The sequence below is a fragment of the Manis pentadactyla genome, chromosome 11, assembly GCF_030020395.1.
Source record: "Manis pentadactyla isolate mManPen7 chromosome 11, mManPen7.hap1, whole genome shotgun sequence".
Lineage (NCBI taxonomy): Eukaryota > Metazoa > Chordata > Mammalia > Pholidota > Manidae > Manis > Manis pentadactyla.
In genome coordinates, this window is record NC_080029.1 from 68,439,743 (window position 1) to 68,458,590 (window position 18,848).

Consider the following 18,848-nt stretch of genomic DNA (forward strand, 5'->3'; position numbering starts at 1 on the left):
ACATATCCAGTTAATTTTCTTAGTAGCCTAATTAATTAGGTACTGTATTATCTCCATTTTACAGATGGGGAAACTGAAGTCCAAAGAAATGAAATAACCTGTCAAGATCACACAACCATAAGTGACAGGGCACAGATCTGAATGTAGTTGTCAGGCTCCAGAGTTTGTACTCTAAACTATTATGCCAAACTGATTCTTCATTTTTTATTTTGCTTTGTTTTGATATTTCTTCTTTTAATGTTCTTCTTTATATGATTAATCTATGATTACTGTAAAATTTAAAAGAAGGGAAGTGTGAGGAAAAAAGCAAAAACCTACCTGAAATCCCACATTCCAGAGATGATTACCGTAAGTACATTAGTGACTATGCTTTCATCTATTCTAGGCATGTAGTCTCATATTTGTACAATTTTACCTGAATGGAATATCATACATACAGTTTTTAAACAAGGATCTCTGTTTTACTAACCTCCTCCCATCTATCCCACTCTCCCAAACACATTTAACAAACTAGCATGTAAACTATTTTGAGTGTATATATATATAATTTAAAAATAAATGCTTATCAATATATTTACAAATAAATATATTTATATAGGGATGTAGGGCTGTTCTGGGAGGCTTTTTTTTTTTACAAATTGGGACATTGTATACTCTGCTCTTATGTTGCTCTTCTTGCTGAAAAATGTCTTAGAAATTTCAGACAGCAAAGGGATTGATTTACTTCACTCTTTTTAATGGTTGCATTATATGGCTAATTTTATATGCTCTTCCAATAACAAAATTCTGCCCAGTTAATACTTTACTTCTAGAAATAGAGTTGTAGCTTGGTTTTCCTGCCCTGAGATGCGGGCTTGCACGCATGTAATTCATTAGGGAAGTGATCCAGGGATCAGGTGTGAAAGACTGAGGGGAGTGAAACAGAGAAGGCAAGAAAGTCAGTGCAAAGGTGCTTCTGCGAGTTGAAACCTGTGGTGCCACGGTCGGTTCTCTCTGTTTGCGGGGCCTTACCGAGCGAGCCTTAGACCTCTGTCGTTCACTCTGAGCACCACACCGCACTGGTTCAGGACCCGCTCTGCAAGCAAACCGCCCAGGTGTTGGCGGGTTGCGCAGGCGCAGGTGGCGCGAAGCACCCTGGGCCTACCGGAAGCCGGGGCGGGGCTGGCCGCAGGCGGGGTCCTGCGCCTCCGGGCCCGGGCTGCTGCCTGCGCGGTAACTGGAGTAGAAGGTGGCCTGAGAGCGAGTGGGGCCTTCCGTGCAGGAAGTCACGCCTGCTTTCCCGTGGCTTACCCCATGTAGGGGGTCCACGGCTTTCACGCAAAGGACAAACTCTTACCTTTTGCTCTGGCAGTAACAATAATGTATCTTGTCTTACTACGCAACATCTTTGTAGCGGGTGCTCTATGCAGCAAATCCCCGTCTTTGCAAGTCACATGAGGTAGGTATTTTACGACGGGGTACCAGAGACCCACAGAGATTGTGAGGGAGAGGCCATTTGTCCCGTGTTCTCTTTCTAGTCCCAGTGGGTAGCACAGTGCCTGCCGCTTCAAGGATATTCTGTCTAAGCTTTTAAAGGAAAGCTATGGAAGTAATTTCCACTAAGTCACACACCCAATACATGGCAAATCTGGCATTTAAACCTAGGACTTGTTGCCTCCCAAACCTATGTGTCTTCTATGAAACTAGTGGCCTTAAATTTTTTTCTCTTACATACAACCAAAAAGAATTTTGTAAAACTTACTGCACATTTTAAAGCAGAATATGTAAAATTGTTCATCTTAAGTTTAGAAGCAAATTTTTTAATAGGAATGAAATACTAAATATTTTATGAAGTGAAATAAGATGAAGATATCCTACATTTAGTACATTTAGGTGTTTGTGTTATGACATAATGAAATGAATTTTAACTATTTACTGAACAGCATTCACTGACCATGAAAACATCATATAGTTTTAATATGAAGATTTCATTCACTGTGTCATGGAAAGTCTTGAAAACATTACATTTAAAGGAATGTTACATTTAAAGGTATCTGCATCACTATCCAAACTGCTTCAGTGCTGAATCCAGAATATTCCAGCAGTGGCCAAGCTTACTGCATATGAGATATGTTTAAAATGGGGAAAATTGGGAAGCTCCATATGTTTAAGGTACAACAATTAATCATTAAAGGGGGACTCAGAAACCAGTATTTCCATGTATTCTTTTGTTTAGCCCTTGGGTAGTTTCCTCTCCTCTGAGCAATGCGTCATAAAAAGGTTTGGGATGGGTGAGGGGGCACATGTCTTTTGACAAATCATTTGCCTTCTTAGATCTCTGGGAAGCTTTAAAACCTCTTGACTACTTCTTCCTTGAAATACTTTCTCTTCTTGACTTTTTAGTTTGTCTTTTATTTTAAAGTACGTGATAAATATTATGACAAAATATTAAGCCATGTAAAAGTACAAAGAATGCAGAAAGCACCCCAAATCCTACCACCCAGATAAAATGTTATCCTATCCCCTGCCTTTGATGTGGTATTACCTTTTCATGGTTCTTCTCCCTTCCTTGTCTTTTGGTTAACCCCTCTTCTTCCTTCCAAAATCTAATCCCTAAAACAAAATGTTATGGGTTGGATATTATCAATTTCATTTCACAATTGCAGAAACTCCTGATAACGGCAAAGATCTCTGACTTTGTGATTTGTGATTGTCAGGGTAAGTCTGGAGTAAAAGGCTCATCAATGTCTCTTCTTTAATATTCTAGAGATGATAACCTGCATGTGGGAAGTCAAGGGCTGGCACACATGTCTGTAGACTTCTAGGATGGGATTTCTCTTGAAGGGAGTTTTCCCTCCAGCTTTGTATTTGTTTCCACTGGACAACAAACAAACCAACACTGAGAACTTTAGAAAATGAGCACATCCGTAGTAAATTGCTTCACTTCAGAAAAGACTGTGGGTCACTGTAGTTTGAGGATAAAACCAAATTGACTGCTTGTCAAGTCTTTCTTATTTCTCTCCTGGGTTGTTTCTTATTTCTCTCATTTCCATGAAAGTTTATTATAGTTTGATAAATAAACTGTGGATACTCAAAAAAGTGCATTGTGTTTCCAAAATATGCCTTCTTCTCACAGTCATTTAAAGTAGAGTATACTTTGAAACACATATAATTAAATAGAAGAATGAAATTATATTTGGAAAGTGTTAACTCAAAGAGCCCACCTTTAAGTCTTTTACCATAATTCTTAGGCCTTACAACAAAGAAGCATTTCCTTATCACCTGGGAGCAGGGCTTTCTATATGCTTCTGAAGTGAAGAGATTTACCTTCTGACTGTTGAAAATAATGTGGCAGCTAAGGAAATTAAAGGGAAAAACAAAGCATGGGCTCAGTGTGCTTAGCTTAGGCCTGGGTTCCAAGTGGTCCATGAATTCTGAGGCACTAAAATCTAAAGCGTTAATATGTTGTTTACAATGTGTAATCAGGAAGACTTATTCCATAGGACAGCACACCAGTGATTGTCTTACAGCTGTGGTCTCAAGTCACAAATTAAGTTACTTTAGAGAAGGCAGCATGCTCTTCCCTATGCTTAAATGCATTGAGTTGGGCTAGACAGAGCAGCCTTCCATCTGTGAGTACAGGCCAAAAGTCCAGGAACCTTAAAAGCTGAGTGATCCATCCCAGGCACCTATGTTCCTGTACCTGTTATCTGTTGCTGCATAATCTGCTAGTGCAAAACAGCTACCATTTTATTATATCTTATAATCTTGTGGGTTAGGAATTCAGAAACTTCTTGTGTTCTGTGTGCTTTGATTTATATCTCTTGGTGATATTCATCTGGTGTCTGGGATCATCATAAGGGTTCAAGACAGCTATTCTCACATAGTTGGTCCTTTGGCAGGCTCAGCTGGGCCTCTGCATGTGTCACAGGGCCTTTCCATGTGGTTTCTCCATCAGAATAACTGGACTTCTTACGCATGGCAAGTAAATAGAGGTGGATGCTACCAGTATCTTAAGGTCTGGACCCAGAAATGGGTTGAGCATTACCTCCACTATATTCTATTGGTCAGAGCAGTCACAGCCTACCCAGAATCAAGGGGATGGGCTAGAGATCTCACCTCTTGATGGGAGGCACTTCAGAGAATTTGGCACTATCTTTAATTTGTCTTAATATATCATTTCCCTAACTGTTAAAGTCTATGAAGAGGGAAGAAGGAAAATATTGGAGGAGCAGTCCCAGACAGACTCCTGGTCCAGACTTCTGCCTAAGCTGGAGGGAGGAATCGATCGATGACTTCAGCACACAGGTAAACTCAAGGAGTATATTTAACTTGGGAGATAAAGTGCCCTCTGTCAGCCTCCTGGTGAATTAGCCTCTGCAGTGTTAAATTACAGTGAGCTTAGATTTCCCAAGGTGAGAAGGCTTTGATCCATTCTTGGAAGGCCATGTGGCCTCTGTAGCACTTGCAGTGAGCAGTTGGTGAGCAGGGACTTAGCCACATGGTTTTAGAAAGAGCTTCCTACTACAAAGCAGTGAGCATCCTGAGCTTCATCTTCCAGGTAGGAATTGTTCCATGGTGTGAACAGAGAGAGAAGACCAGTGGGGCAGGATAAATGTATGAGTTGCCTATCTCTTCTTAATAAAAAAACAAAATTTGCAGATGATTTCTATTTTGCTTCAAGGTCAGTGTATCAAGAAATAAGACCAGAGAATGTTAACTTAAGGCAAAGGTGTCACTTCAGCATGATTGGCACAAAAATGTCTTGTCCCAGTTTTCTGATAAAGCACTTATTATGGCATTGGGAATGATCATGTAGGCTCTGGGATTGGGGTGGGGAATCAGACTGCCTGGGTTAAAATGCAGCCTCAAAAGTTGCAACAGTGTGTAAATCCTGTTCATTCCTTGGTTCCTTCACCTGTAAAAGGCAGTAAGAGTACTAGTAAATAATAATAATAAGGGTAATAATAAACACTTCACAGGACTGATGACGATTAAATGAGGTGACACGTGGAAAAGCCTCAGTACAGTGCCTGATGCTTATTAAGTGATCACCATATACTAAGTTCAATAAATGTCAGCTTTTATCACTGTTATTATAACAATAGCCCCCACCCTGAGGGTAGAAGAACTGGGGAACTGAAGAAAGGGAGGGGTGGAAACCCAAGTAAGACTTCTCATTCCTCTCTCTTTGGTTATAGCCACTGGGGTATAATGTGATCTATAAACTCTTCTGTCTGTTGACATGCCAGCAAATGATACGTCTCTGATCTACTTAGATGTTCAAGCTTAATGTAAAGGCCCAGGTGTGGGAGGCTCGAGCAGATAGAGAGCTGGGGGCTGGGAGCTGTCTGGCCTTTAGAAATGATTGCCAGTCTAATAAATAAAACATTCACTGAGAGAGTCTGAGAGCTGGGGAGCCACATTGCGTGCAAATCCAGATCAGTGGCTGAGCTTCTTCGAGGTTGAAGCTAATCATAACTGACATGTTAGAGTAAAACTACTTTATAAAATCAATATTAAATTTACAACCTTTGACATCCTAGGACATCAAAGGTAGGAGAGAATAAGCCATAGAATAAATAGTCCTCCAGCTATGCCAGTTGCTCAAGGAGATGGGGAGATGTGGGAAGCCAGAAGCCCAAATTGTACACTGTTATCCTGTTTTTGTACCAATGTCTTCACATCAATATAAACATTAAAATAAATCAGAGATGTTTATGCACAGAGAAGAAAGAGAAACAACAAGGAAAACTCTACCAGTCTTAACAAACTCCCAGAATCATTCTAAAGTGAAGTGATTAGTTCCTTCTCTGACAGTGAGGCTTGATTTTCCTGGACAGCGGGATGCTGCAATTATGGGGCAAACATCACTTTGTGAGACTGACAAATCCCCTATTGTAACCGTAACCTATCTAACCAAGGACCATGTGCTAATAAAAGCCTGTACCTCTCTACTAGGTCTTCCCCATATGCACTGGGATTCAAATACAGCAGAAAAGGACTTTTGGAAGCAGAGTAAAACCATAAAGGTCATCACAAGGTGAGACTGTGTTTCTCTGAGTGCTCTCTCAGGGGGTACTAGCTCTCGGCTGCTCATTTTTCGGGTGGAATTCCCCATCTGGAAAGAGGATTTTAATTTTGATTTCTAGAAGCAGAATTGTCTTAGTCCTACCAGAAGGAGTCAGTCTGAGGCAGAAGACCCTGCAATGTCCAGCATGAGCAAGTCAATGAAGGACTCCTTAGTTCCTTGCATGCAGAAGTATTTTGTTCCAAGGACTGGTCAGAGAACTGTGTCACCTCTATTGTGGGTCTGAGCACCTTGAGTTCATTATATAAATTAGGAAGTACTTAGGTGGAGTGGGGACAGCAAGGCCTGGAGGCTCTGCTGGTCTAAACAGACTCTTCTGTAGCTTGCTCTTTCCAGAATAGATGTCTAAGTCAGTAATTCCATCTATGAAACCTTTAAGGGGCATAGCAGCAATGCCATTCTTTCCCCCTCTTCTCCCTGTCTCCCAACTAACCTGCTAGAGATTGATTTGATCCTCTCTTTTGTAGCCTTTATGAGGTCATAGAGGTATTTTGGCTGGGATTTTGTATTTGTATGTTGTTTGATCAGAGATAGGCACACTAAGACCAAAGCTATCAGTAACATTCAGTTTTCATCTGCTTCCCAAATGCAAAACAAAACAAATACTATTCTCCATTTAGAAGTCTACGGAAACAAACTCACCCTAAGCAAGCAGGTCAAAGACTAGGAGATGTGCAGCTGTTGGTAGTCTTGCTGATGTGTATAAGCGTGAATGTGTGGGAGCCTATGGCATAATAGTTGAAAAAAACAAATTCCTGTTTGAGTGTAGTGTGTGTAGAAAGTGAAAAATTTACCCCTGTATATAAAACAGTTTTGCTTCTTTGATTATACTGTAAACTCTCTGTGTTGCTAGAATGCTGTCTGGCACATAGAATGTGCTTTTTTTCTTTCCTCTTCTTGGTGAATAAATGAATTCGAATTTTGTAGATAAATTGTAGGAGGCAACTAATAATTGCATAGAGCCAAGGCACTATGATGGACTCTCTGCTTAGGCTTCTTACACCTCTGTATTGGTTTTTTACTGCCACTGGAACAAATGCCCACCACTTCAGTAGCTTAGAACAGTATACATTTTTAATCTTGAAGTTCTGTAGATCAGAAATCTGACACAGATCTCACTGGGCTAAAATCAAGCTGTCAACAGGACTGGGTTCCTTTCTGAAGGTTCTAAGGGAGAATTTGTTTTCATGCCTTTCTCAGCTCCCAGAGGCCACCTGAATTCCTTGGTTCATGGCCCCCTTGCACCACCTTCAAAGTGGTAGGCCGAGTCCTCTCTGTTTCATTGTCATGTCTCTTTATGACCATCGCTTGGAAGGGATCTCCACTTTCAGAATTTAAGATTAGATTGGTCCCAGGATAATCTCCCCTTGTCAGAGGACATACCCTGCAAAGTCTCTTTGGCCTATAAAGTAACACATTCACAGATTCTGGGGTTTAGCATGTGGACATCTTTGGGGGCCCTTATTCTGCCTACCATACCTCTTTAAGGTAGACAGGGCAGAGAATCAGGGAACTGAATTCCATTGGAAATGATCCCTTGGAAGATGAAATGGATTTGTATTTGAAAAAAATTAATTCACTTCTCTGAGGTAAAGGTTGGTTTAGGGACAGGGAATCAAGTCTGTGACTTAGATAAAGCATCATCTTCTTTCCAGGGCCTTGAGACCCAAGAGATCCCAAACCCTATGCTGTCCTGTGCCCACCTGGAAGGAGATTTCCCAAACCAATTCCTTCTGGGTTGTAGGAACTCAGTGTACGCCCCCTTCCAAGAGTTTTTATGTGTAATAATAGGATGCCATAACCCAAGGACAGATCCTGAACCTCTAGATTTCTTAGTTTCTTGAATTAATAAGAAGCTGAGGAGGACAATATAGGTTGGCATTTGTTGTCATGAGCTAAATTTGTTTGTTTTGTTAATAGAATTTCTATTACAATGGCACCTGAATTAGGAGGTATTTTTAGTCAGGGAGCCTCCCAGGTATGAAACCTGGTTACTACCTATTCTGTATGCTTGAGGAGAATAATGTGTGGGTACTATAAATATGAAAAATACTGGTATAAAATGCAAAAGAAAAAATTAGTACTGGTATTTGCTCATAACATGAAGCTGCTAGGGAACATACCTGACTGCATGAGGAAAGGTGGTTTAGGGAATTGAGTTTGATGGGACCTTTGCCAGAGCTACTCTAATAAGCTGATGTTCAACCCCTTTTCCATTTTTGTAAGAAAAAATGATAAAAACCAACCCTCCTGAGTTCCATTCTCTGGTGCTAATAGGACACAATGGCAATGGCATACCACAAAAAATAAGAATATGATTTACAAGTAAGCCAGATGGTTCCCATCTCATCTCATTGAATAATTATCTTTTGAAGAGTTTCTTTTTGTGGATTACAAAGAGAGTGTAATCACTTTAGAAATCCCCAGCGAGTTTTCTAATGAGCCCTACTTACATTGTGTTGACACTAATAGTAACTATAACCATGATCTTCAAATCCCTATGTAGGAGGCAAGGTTATTGAAATTATAGCAAGGGCCAGTAACTCATTCGAAATACACTTCTAAAAATGAGCTTTATGTTGACCAAAAGCCCACTTAAAACAGTTTCACTTACAAATATGAGAGACTGCATTAATAATGAAATCAATATAGTTTAACTCATGAAAAATAACATTTTGCCGACAGGTTTTGCCCAGTTTAGTCTGGTATCAAATTAAGAAACTAAGTAAACCAAACATTTATATGACTGACTCATACTGTGAAAAAAATGTGATCACAGCTTCCTATCAGAAAACTATTAAGTTCTGTTCAAGTAATTTCCTCTCAGCATTTCCTTTCCTCACTTAAGGTTTCCTTCTTAACCAAAAAGCATCAAATTAGGAAGCTTAAATGACTGAAGTATTAACACTCAGGAAAAAAAAATGATTGCTTTTCAGAATGGGGGAAAAAACTTTCACCAACCTACCTTACCAAGGTAAATAGTTGCCAAGTAGTAGGAACAGAGGATTTTTTGTTGTTGTTATATTCTTTTCTAATAGTTTGATTTTCAATTTAAAGTTTCTTTAAAATTAATCCTTTAAAATCATTTCCAGCAGTGAGCAATTCAGCAAAAGAACAAAATGGCCAGATTTTGTATCCTTGAAAATTAGATATAGACTAGTGGGACTGTATCAAAGTAACTTTTGCTGTTTTGAGTATAATAAATTGTAACTCTTGTATGGTTCAATTAGCATTCCTGTGAATAAATCTAACATTTCCCTTTATGCAATCTTTGCTTAATTGGGTATGCCTAGTTCATTTCCACTATATCTCTATTTGAATAATAATGAAAATTTGAATTTTACCTATCTTTCCGAATTTTATATTTATTCATATATATATGTACTTTCCCACTCACACAACAATTTTAAGGATGTTGATGTATATTAAGGTCACAAATATGTAATGCCCCCTTGCCAGATATAAAAAAACCTTCCTACAGAGTTTGCATCTCAGTTTCAAAGTTCTTGTAAACACATTGCCATAGGCAGCCATTACGAATTAATTGAAATAGGCATTTGAGTTGAAGCCTTCATCATCAGTGTTCAGTTCATAAACAGAACCTGCTTTAGGTATTTCCAGCAGAAAGGGATGTAATACAGGGAATTGGTGCTTGCAAAATTTCCAAAAGACTGGAGGAGTAGACTTGAGGCCTGACCTCCAGGAATGACTCCCAGATCACTACAGTTCTGAGCCCCCTGTTAATGCTGCTACAATCTGGAATGGAAGAAAGGAGGAAGCTGGAAATGAAATTCTGTAGTTCCAGAACACATTGCTGTAGCTGTAACCCAGGAACCAGAAAGCTGGGATCTGGAAGCCACCACCACCACCCCTGTCCACACCCAAGAAGCTGTTAATTGGACAGGGAACATAGAATATGATTGCATTTACCACTAATGAAACTGCTTCTTGATACCTACAAAGCTGGGAACCAGAAACTGGACATGAAGCAGAAAACCTCCTGCTACCATGCCCTTGCTTGCAATCTTTCAGGTCTTAACTGGGGGAAACCTAATTTGCATCCAGAATTCTGGCTTCAAGGAAGCCTGAGAGATGTAGTATTCAGTCCAGAAGGGCATACAAAGTCAGAATCTATACTGAAGGCATATCCCTGGTGAAACCTGTTCTCTCTCTCCCTCACTGTAGGGAGATGCAGAACTTTTATGCAGAGTAACAGGAAAATTTCAAAGGAACTGGCTTTTCTTAGAAGATATGCCAATACTCTAGGGGATTTGATCCCTAACTTTACAGGTAATGATAATTCTAGCTTCTTTTCTTTATTTTCTCCTTTCTCCTTAGCAATTCATTTTTCTTAGGAACTGAATTTTAGTTTTTGAGCAACTTGATGCTGTTGAATTACTTAAAGCTTTGCATCTGCTAATCCTGCTTTTACCTCTCACCAGAAAGTGGGTACTCTTTATCTCTGTTTCTTATGTGAATTAATAGGGACTAGTTCTGTATATTTCATGTGGCAGCTTACTATGCTAATATTCAATTAATGCCACTTCATATAGAGTGAAAATAAAATACATATGAATATATTATGCAAGAATTATATATCTAGACATAAAATGTGCTCTAAATAAGAAGTTGACAGCCATATCCATATACTCTTTGGAAAAAATTTTTATCAGTGGGAAGCCAGACAGTCCAAGCATTAATAATATTTTGACTATAATCCACCCATTATGGCAGTATAGTAAGTTACCTAACTTTTCTTAAATATCCAAAGCTTTATGTAGTAACATCTTTTCATTTATATGGTACACCACAGAATACGTGATTCTCAAGGCATCCTTATATACATATGTGGCAAAATCAGCATGATTAAATGACAGTCATGGAGCAGAGTGGAACTTGCACCCAAACCTTTAACTCTTAAAATTGTTACCTACTACAATAAGAAATATTAATCTTCTTGTTAGAAGAATGTTAGTAAAAATAAATTATAACTAAGTCTTTAATGTATCTAGCAAATATGAAATGCCTGAAAACAAATTCCTGTAGAATATAATTTGATATGCTAAATGTGAAGAATTTAGTTTCATCTTTGCAATTTTTTTTAACTGGCAGAGGAATAATTGTATGACTGTTGCAGCTTTGATGTGTATGTTTTTACCTGTCTTAAAGTGTAAAGTCTGTTTAGATACCACAATTTAGTAGCCACTTCATATCAGCTATTCATTCCTATGGAAATATCTTTTTTTCTAGGAAAAATGTATGTGTGTAAAGGGCATGACCATGAAGTTATTATTTTCTGTTGTAGCTGTCACTGTAGTAAGTTTACCCCCATGGTTATGTCCATATACAGCCATTTCTTTCAAGGCTGATCCAAGTGACCATCCCAATGCTGCTTTCTCCCTTTAGTGTCACCATGTAGAGCTGCTTCTGTAGTTTTTTCACCTTCCACATCTCACAAGATTGAACTGCATTTCAGTAGGTTCCACCATCATATCTCACTTACCATATACTTTGCCTAATATATATGGCAAGCGCATTGATATATGGCTTCATTCCTATATCCTTTCAAAGTGACTTCCTTTTGGAAGCAAGTAAGGGTGAAGGGAGGCTACCCAGCATTTCTGACCCTAAATTATTTGTTGTTAGAGTTAAATACAGCCTTGTTTAGGCTATCATCTTCCACTCTTCCCAGGAGCAGTCCCCCTACCCCATAAAGATACAATTTTTAAGCCAGAGGAAGTTAGAAAACAAAACAGAAGCAATTAGAATTTTCTACAAGGTAGGCATGGCCTCAAATATAAAAGGTTAATCACAGAATTGGAAAAAATCTGCCTGGAGTACTTACGTATTAAAAAATTTGTAAAGTTCCTCATCTAATCTCTTTACTCTGTCACTACCTCTTTGTGGGGAAACTCCACAAAGAAAGCCACTCAAGTAAGTTATTTAGAAAAGTTTGTTTCTTTTCTTTCTTTCTTTCCTTCCTTGATAGCTTATTCAAAATTACTCCCTCTTTAAAACTTAAAAGAAAAACAGAAAACATAGTGGCTGTAAAGAAAGAAACAGGATGGCTAAGCTTTAGGTCAGAGTCATTTGTATCCAAGTGTAAGTGCCTGACTAATTCAGTTGATAGAAGTGAGATTCTGGGAGATACAGTAAATGGACCAAGGAGTGCTGTCAGGTGACAGCTTCTGGTAGGTTATAAGATCACATCATGTCCTAGTTTTTGGTCTCTGTTAATAATCTGCTGTGATGTACAGCAGGTTCTGGTATACAGAGTAATTCAAGTGCTCTTCTGTTGGGCATATGGTGCTTTTAAGAACACTCCAAGGGTTGATTTGACTGCTCTGGTTTATAAAGGATGGCACAGTGGGAAGGAAGGGAACAAACTATGGATGGTGCGTGGGATTCAGGAGAGAAAGAGACTCCTGTGAGAGCAGAGCTGCTGAGAAAAACAACATTCAATGATTTAATTAGAAAACCAATTTTGCCACCATTTAAGTTGAATTCCTGCAAGTGTCAGTGTTTCTTAGGGAAAAATTTAGTGATTATACATATATGTATATATAAAATGTGTATATGTGTACATATATGTTGTATATATCTCAGTATGTGTGCACATCCACATATTAAACAGAAAATTCATATAAGGCAGCAAAAGGACAAGATTTAACCCCAGCTGCTAAACTTGGGGCAGGGAGATATTTGATAGGAGCAAAAAAGAAATAATTCTAGAGGTAACTTTTAGAGTAACAGAGAAAAAAAAAATTCCAGGAAACAGCTTTGATACTCCTTTCCTCATTTAAAGACAGGGAAATAATACATTTTTCTCAGAGTCATCTATAGTTACCATTTGCTGACAGAAGGAGTGATTTTGTGTATAAAATTAACAAGGTAAGTTTATATTCAAAGTGTCATGCCTCCAGAATTTCCTGTCACAGGAATTCGTGTAGTAGAAAATAGGAGCAGAAATTGTTAGAACAGTAGAAATGTGGCTGACCACATCTGTGCAGGTATAGAAAACCCTAATGCCAAGTTTGAGTAATTTCAGGCAGAGAGCCTGAACTCCATAATCAGGAAGTCAGCTCTGATACAAGAACTGATTTAACACCAACCATTATGGAACAGAAAAGGAGGTCTCAGGACATCACAGAACTAAGAGGGCATTGAAGACTATCCTTAAAGCAGGGCCATGATAGACATTAACTAGTCATTCTCAAGAAAGATTTTTTTAAGACTATGGCTGTCCAACATATAGCCTAGGACCCAAATTAATCCTGTCTGAAAATGAGTTGCAGTTCACCTGAGATTTTGAAGAAAAAAACCTGTTTTCCCTAATTACCTCATTTCTCCATTCTAGCCAGCTGACATGCTCAGCTAACAGTGGACTGCTGCTGGATTTTACACAGAAAGCTTAGATTAGTAATTGTAATTGAAGCCAAAGTTGTCAGTTATATACTTGTGAATTGTTCAGGTTAAATCCATACTCTCATATCATGAAACTTGGGTATTGTAAATGACTGTGGAATGAAACAAAGTTAGCATAGATAAATCTTTAATAGAGACCACTCATGCTTGAGTTCAGTTTTCATTGGACTCATTATTATTAGCTAAATAAGTAAGTAAATGTCACCTACTTCTGGAGACATGAGTGTGCTCCTAGCCCAATAGCACAGAGAGGGAGAAAAGGGGAGATAAACTTTATTAAGTGCCTCTTATGTGCCAGGAATGTCTCTAAGGGTTTTTCATACATTTCTTCTTGTAATGCCCCCCAAAGGCCAACACAGATGATTATTCTTGTCTTACAGACAAGGAATCTGAGGCAGAGAGAGCTTATATATTTTAACTGAAGTTCCACAGTTTGGCAAAGAGTATAGCCAGCTCTTTGAACCTATGATTTTAAAGTCTATATTCTTCATTTTTTATGCCTATATATTATTTATATTTTGTTACATGTGTGTATTTATGTTACATTGTTTCTTACACATTACATGGTTAATTTATTACTGTGAATTCAGGTCTTCTCAGCTGTAATTATAACATCATAAGATTATCAATAATTTGAAATAATGTTATTACATGTAATTAATAATACCAATACTCAATGAAATAGTATTATTGTTCCCTAGAAAATTATACATTGAAAGAACTCAAGTAAATTTATAAGAGTGACTACTTTAGGGAGGCAGAATAATGGGTGACTTTTAGTTTCTCCTTTTTGCTTTTATGTTTTTCCTATTTTTCTGTGACGATCATAGATCGTTTCTTCTAACCTAAGCCAATATTATTTTAAAAATAAAACCATAAGGTATCATAATAGAGAACTATCTAAAATAGGTGGATCCCAATACAATGTAATGCCTTTCTTAGACACTGTTAAACCAAGAAAACACACCTTGCTTGAGCAATAGCCATTCCTTTTTGACTGTGTTACCTCTTAAATTTACTTTGTCAACTTTCTGATTTCCAAATTCATTTCAAGAACTCTTGTATTAAATTCAATTCATAATACTTGTTTGGAACATTGTATGCAGGAACCATAAATAGTATGTGTATATTTGGGCCTAATTGTTAATTCAAAGCTGATTATCAGAGAAGTAATACTTAGGCCTGTAACAGATATTTGGTAGTTATACATGTGTTGTATCTGAAAGAGAAGCTGTATAATACAGTCATTAATGTAAGAGCTCTAAAGCCAGATGGCTTATGTTGACTCCTACTTCCACACAGCTAGGTATATAATCTATGTTAATTAAAAAAACCTTTCAGTGGCTTAGTGTAGTTTTCTGTAAGATGAGAATAATAATTATACCTATACCTCATTAGTTTGTTGGGAGAATTAAGTGAATTGATATACATCAAGAACTAGAATAGTGCCAGATACTTCGTGAGTGTCCAATAAATCTATCATTTAGCCCAGATGAACATATATCACGGTAAGGAAAGAACTAGCTCACAAATTTTGACAAAGACTTATGTTATATAAAGACTGAATCGATAAATGAAAAGACTAGATTTTTCTCACAGAATACAAACAAACATTTGAACTCAGCTGATAACTGTACCTTACTTCCAGGCAGGGGGTGTCTCAACAAGAAGTCTGTTCTGAGCCCAAAGGGGCTGTCTTGAAATTAAATTTTGCTGCCCTTCTTTCTGTGTCAGATAAACTGCAGTGATTTTTATAAGGTTAGCCTTACATCCTCCCTTCCCTTATTTTTATTAGCAGGGGAATGTTGAAAGTGTGGGGAGTAGTATGGGCAGCTGGAGGTTAGGCCTTTAAAAGCCTCATAACAATAGCTGCCAATAACTAAGTACTTTACCATGAGCTGGCACTGATCAAAGCACTCTCCAACAATTAATTTAATCTTCTCAGTTGACCTATAATATGTATTATAGAAAATAATGATATATATTATTGCCTCTATTTTTCAGATGAGGATACTGATCTCCAGAAATAAGCCACACAACTAATTAAGAGATGGAGCTGGGATTAAAATCCAGGTAGTCAAAGGTAAGTTTGGCTTTCCTATCATATCTATGTGGTCCAACAATGAACACAAATAATAGAGAAAATGAACATGGATATTCACTTTAGGCATGTAAGGATGGTATTCAAAGTATTCACCAGCTGATCAGCTCAGACACTAGTTCTGATTAATGGATGCTAGTGATGAACAACTGGCATAGCTATACTGTATGAACTGTCTGAATACCAGCTCTAATTTTTTAGGCAAAAAAGGATTAATTTATAGAATATATCAATCAACCTTTACAAAATAAATTGATTAAATTGCAAGGGATCAGTAAAGACCATTATCAAGTCCACTATTTAAGACAAGTGAGTTCATACTTCTGACCTAAACCTTTCTCAACTTTTAGATACCCACAAGCAAAATTGCATGTTTTAAAGATGTGGAGTTGTGTCCTCAAACAATGCTCTTTTCCTTGCTGGTACCACAAACCAGTGATAGTAAGGCTCTAAATGGAAAGAGTGGTATTGAAATGGCCCTGCCTTTCTCTAATTCCGTCTGTCTGTTCAGGGAGGATTATAATGGATTTTTATTTTAACTCATTTCATTGACTTGGCATCTGTTTGGTATTATGTAAGTAATAGGATAATAAGTTTAATGTTACAATACTGGGTGGCTAAAAATACTGTCCACCCAGAATGAAATGATAAATAAGTTAGTGGACTCCCACTTGAGGTACTTTGATAAATTACACCCACATTTAGTGCTCTCACTTTTACTGTTCTGAAACAGTACATGCAGATTTTCTTAACTAAGTTTTTCTCCTGCAATTGAGAAGCCAATTGCTTCTGGCACTTATGGCCTGAAATGTAATATTAAGGCATTGGGAAAAAAAAGCATCTGGGGTCTGGTGCTGGACCTGCTTCTGACAGGCCTTGAGCAAGACAGCTGCTATGTAAAACACACCCTACCCTGGAGCTCCGTGGGAGGATTTAACATCAGCACACAGAGCCAGTTCTTTTTGGTATAACAAGAAAAAATATATTAAAATATTTGAAATTCCTGTATTCTCTTAACCCAAACATATTTTGTAAGTGCAAGAAAAAAATGTTTTAGTTATTATTTCCTTGGGAGAGTCACTGTACTGAACATGTGGCAATCATTGAGTAAGTGTAGCCATCACGATTCGCTTTGCTGCTGTGTGTCTCCGCTCTGTTTTGTCTGCTCAGATGTGTGTGAGGCCCAGTTGGGCATGTCTCCCAAGCCCTAACCATGTCATCTTGGAAATTATATTTAAAGACTGAAAATCTTGTTTTGCATTTATAGTTAATGATGTACATTTCTTTGTTTCATCAAAGATTTTCCAAGATTTTAGATTCCCTTATAGTTTCCTTAATAAAATGATAGATCCCTGTTTTTACACTTTTTTGTTTCTCTGGCTAATTTCCTTCCAAATTTTCATTTTAAATGGACACTTGTAGATGTTTTGATTTCTGACATTTTTACTGTCCAGGTTGCAAAGTACCAAAACCACAGTAATCTACCTAGAATCCAACATAGAAGGAAATAATGCTTCTTTCGGTATTATATTCTGTGCATTTTGAAGTCCTGATTTTCAATATCTGAATGATCTTTTTATTAATTAAAATTGCTCTGGGCTTATGTGGACATTGATCAGGGCTTATCTGTGTTACGACACACAAGGACAGCAACAGACAGCAGAGGAGCCCCAAGGGACTCAACATAAGCCAGAACAGCTCATGGAAGGTGAAATAGAGGAAATAAATCACACTGGAAGCACAGTTTAATTTCTTCAGGTTCTTGGTACCTGGTTTTTCAGTTAATGCTGTTTCCTGCATTTTGAAAGAAATCATACACATTTTTGCTCTAGGAGCACTTAGAGCAAGAACAGCATCACCCATCTCTAAAAATATTTCCCAGTGGATAAACTGTTAAGAAAACATGTTTGTGTTCACACTTTGAATAGAAATATTTACTATTCAGACTCTGTACTTGAATTTTTTTTTTTTAATCAAGTAACTAAATGGGCTTTTTGTGAAATGGTGACCAAAATCAGGGCATTGATTGGGTCACCACCTTTATAGCCAGAGCAGATGATCAATTTCAGAACCTGCAAATAACCTTCACTGAAGCAGCTTACATGTATGAGTTTTACTTGTTGTTGTAATTCAAAAGCACAGTGTTTCATGAAAGAATATGTTAGAAATTAGTTCCTAAAAACCTGAAAGACAATGGATATTTGATGATTATTGAAGCATTAATGAAAGACTCTTGCATTCATTAAAAAAATGAGCTCAGACAATTCTAGGGATGAGTGTCTGAGCTGATGGGCTTAATTAATGTCACTATTGTTTTTACCTAAACTTCGTCACATTCTATGTGTGTTTTGTACAATTCTTATTCCGAGAAATTTTTTTTTGAGGATAGTCTAGATATCTAGGGGTCTTTGAAGTAAGATAACTTAATAGCTTAGCTCACCAAGCTCTTTACCAGGTATCAGTTCATCCCTTATTTCATGTGCTTCCATCAATCCTACATTGAGACTTTTGACTTCTTTAGCAAGTGACCCAACTTTAAAATAGGACAATTTACACATTTTGGACAGTGTTAGTAAAAATGAAAAAATTGCAAATAGTTTTATTATTTCGACTTTAAAGTAGGATCATTTAACAAACACACATTTTTGCAGTTATGTTTGTTCTTATACATATCATCACTGATTTGAGCTGCTTAACTTTTCAGTGTTTATCTCATTCAGTGCTGCCTCGTAAAAAATTTTTACTTCATTTCTTTTCAGTTTGCTGTGATGAGGTGATTTGCATGGATAATAAAACCAAGGGTGTTTGAGAGACAAATGCAGGAATATAACCTAGCCTGCTTTATGACACTCAACTTGATGTGGTTTCCAGATAACAGGCTGTCTGTAGAGAGGCATTCTTGATTCTGTCACCTGAGGTGGGGGTGGGGCGGGGCTCCCGCACAACCCAGGCTGGTCAGAAAATTGGGAGCAAATGATTGTGGTTACTTACCATTTACTTTTCTGTTGTTTGGGGGAAGAATTTTGTCTTAGTTTCACAGCTTTAGTAAAAGGGTGATATATTTCTGCATCCCTTAGCTTGGAGATCCTGTTGACATAGCTTTATGTTACTGAAATTGTATATTATATTTGAAACTTTATATGCTTATATTTTTTCCCAAGATTAGATTGCACCAGGATTTTTGCTAGTTCTGAGAACCAGGGGAATGTTTCTTTACTGGTTTATGTCTTTATTTGAAAATAAATTTCTGCA

The 18,848-nt window shown here is 37.6% G+C and overlaps 1 long non-coding RNA gene across 1 annotated transcript; it reads left to right on the plus strand.

Annotated features, from left to right (window-relative positions):
* Window positions 1-1,165: 1,165 nt before the first annotated feature.
* On the plus strand, window positions 1,166-18,468 carry LOC118910313 (uncharacterized). Its single transcript, XR_005023900.2, has 5 exons — window positions 1,166-1,438; window positions 2,646-2,697; window positions 5,941-6,022; window positions 15,500-15,578; window positions 18,356-18,468. It is a non-coding gene; the product is annotated as an uncharacterized LOC118910313 (long non-coding RNA).
* The last annotated feature ends 380 nt before the right edge of the window (window positions 18,469-18,848 follow it).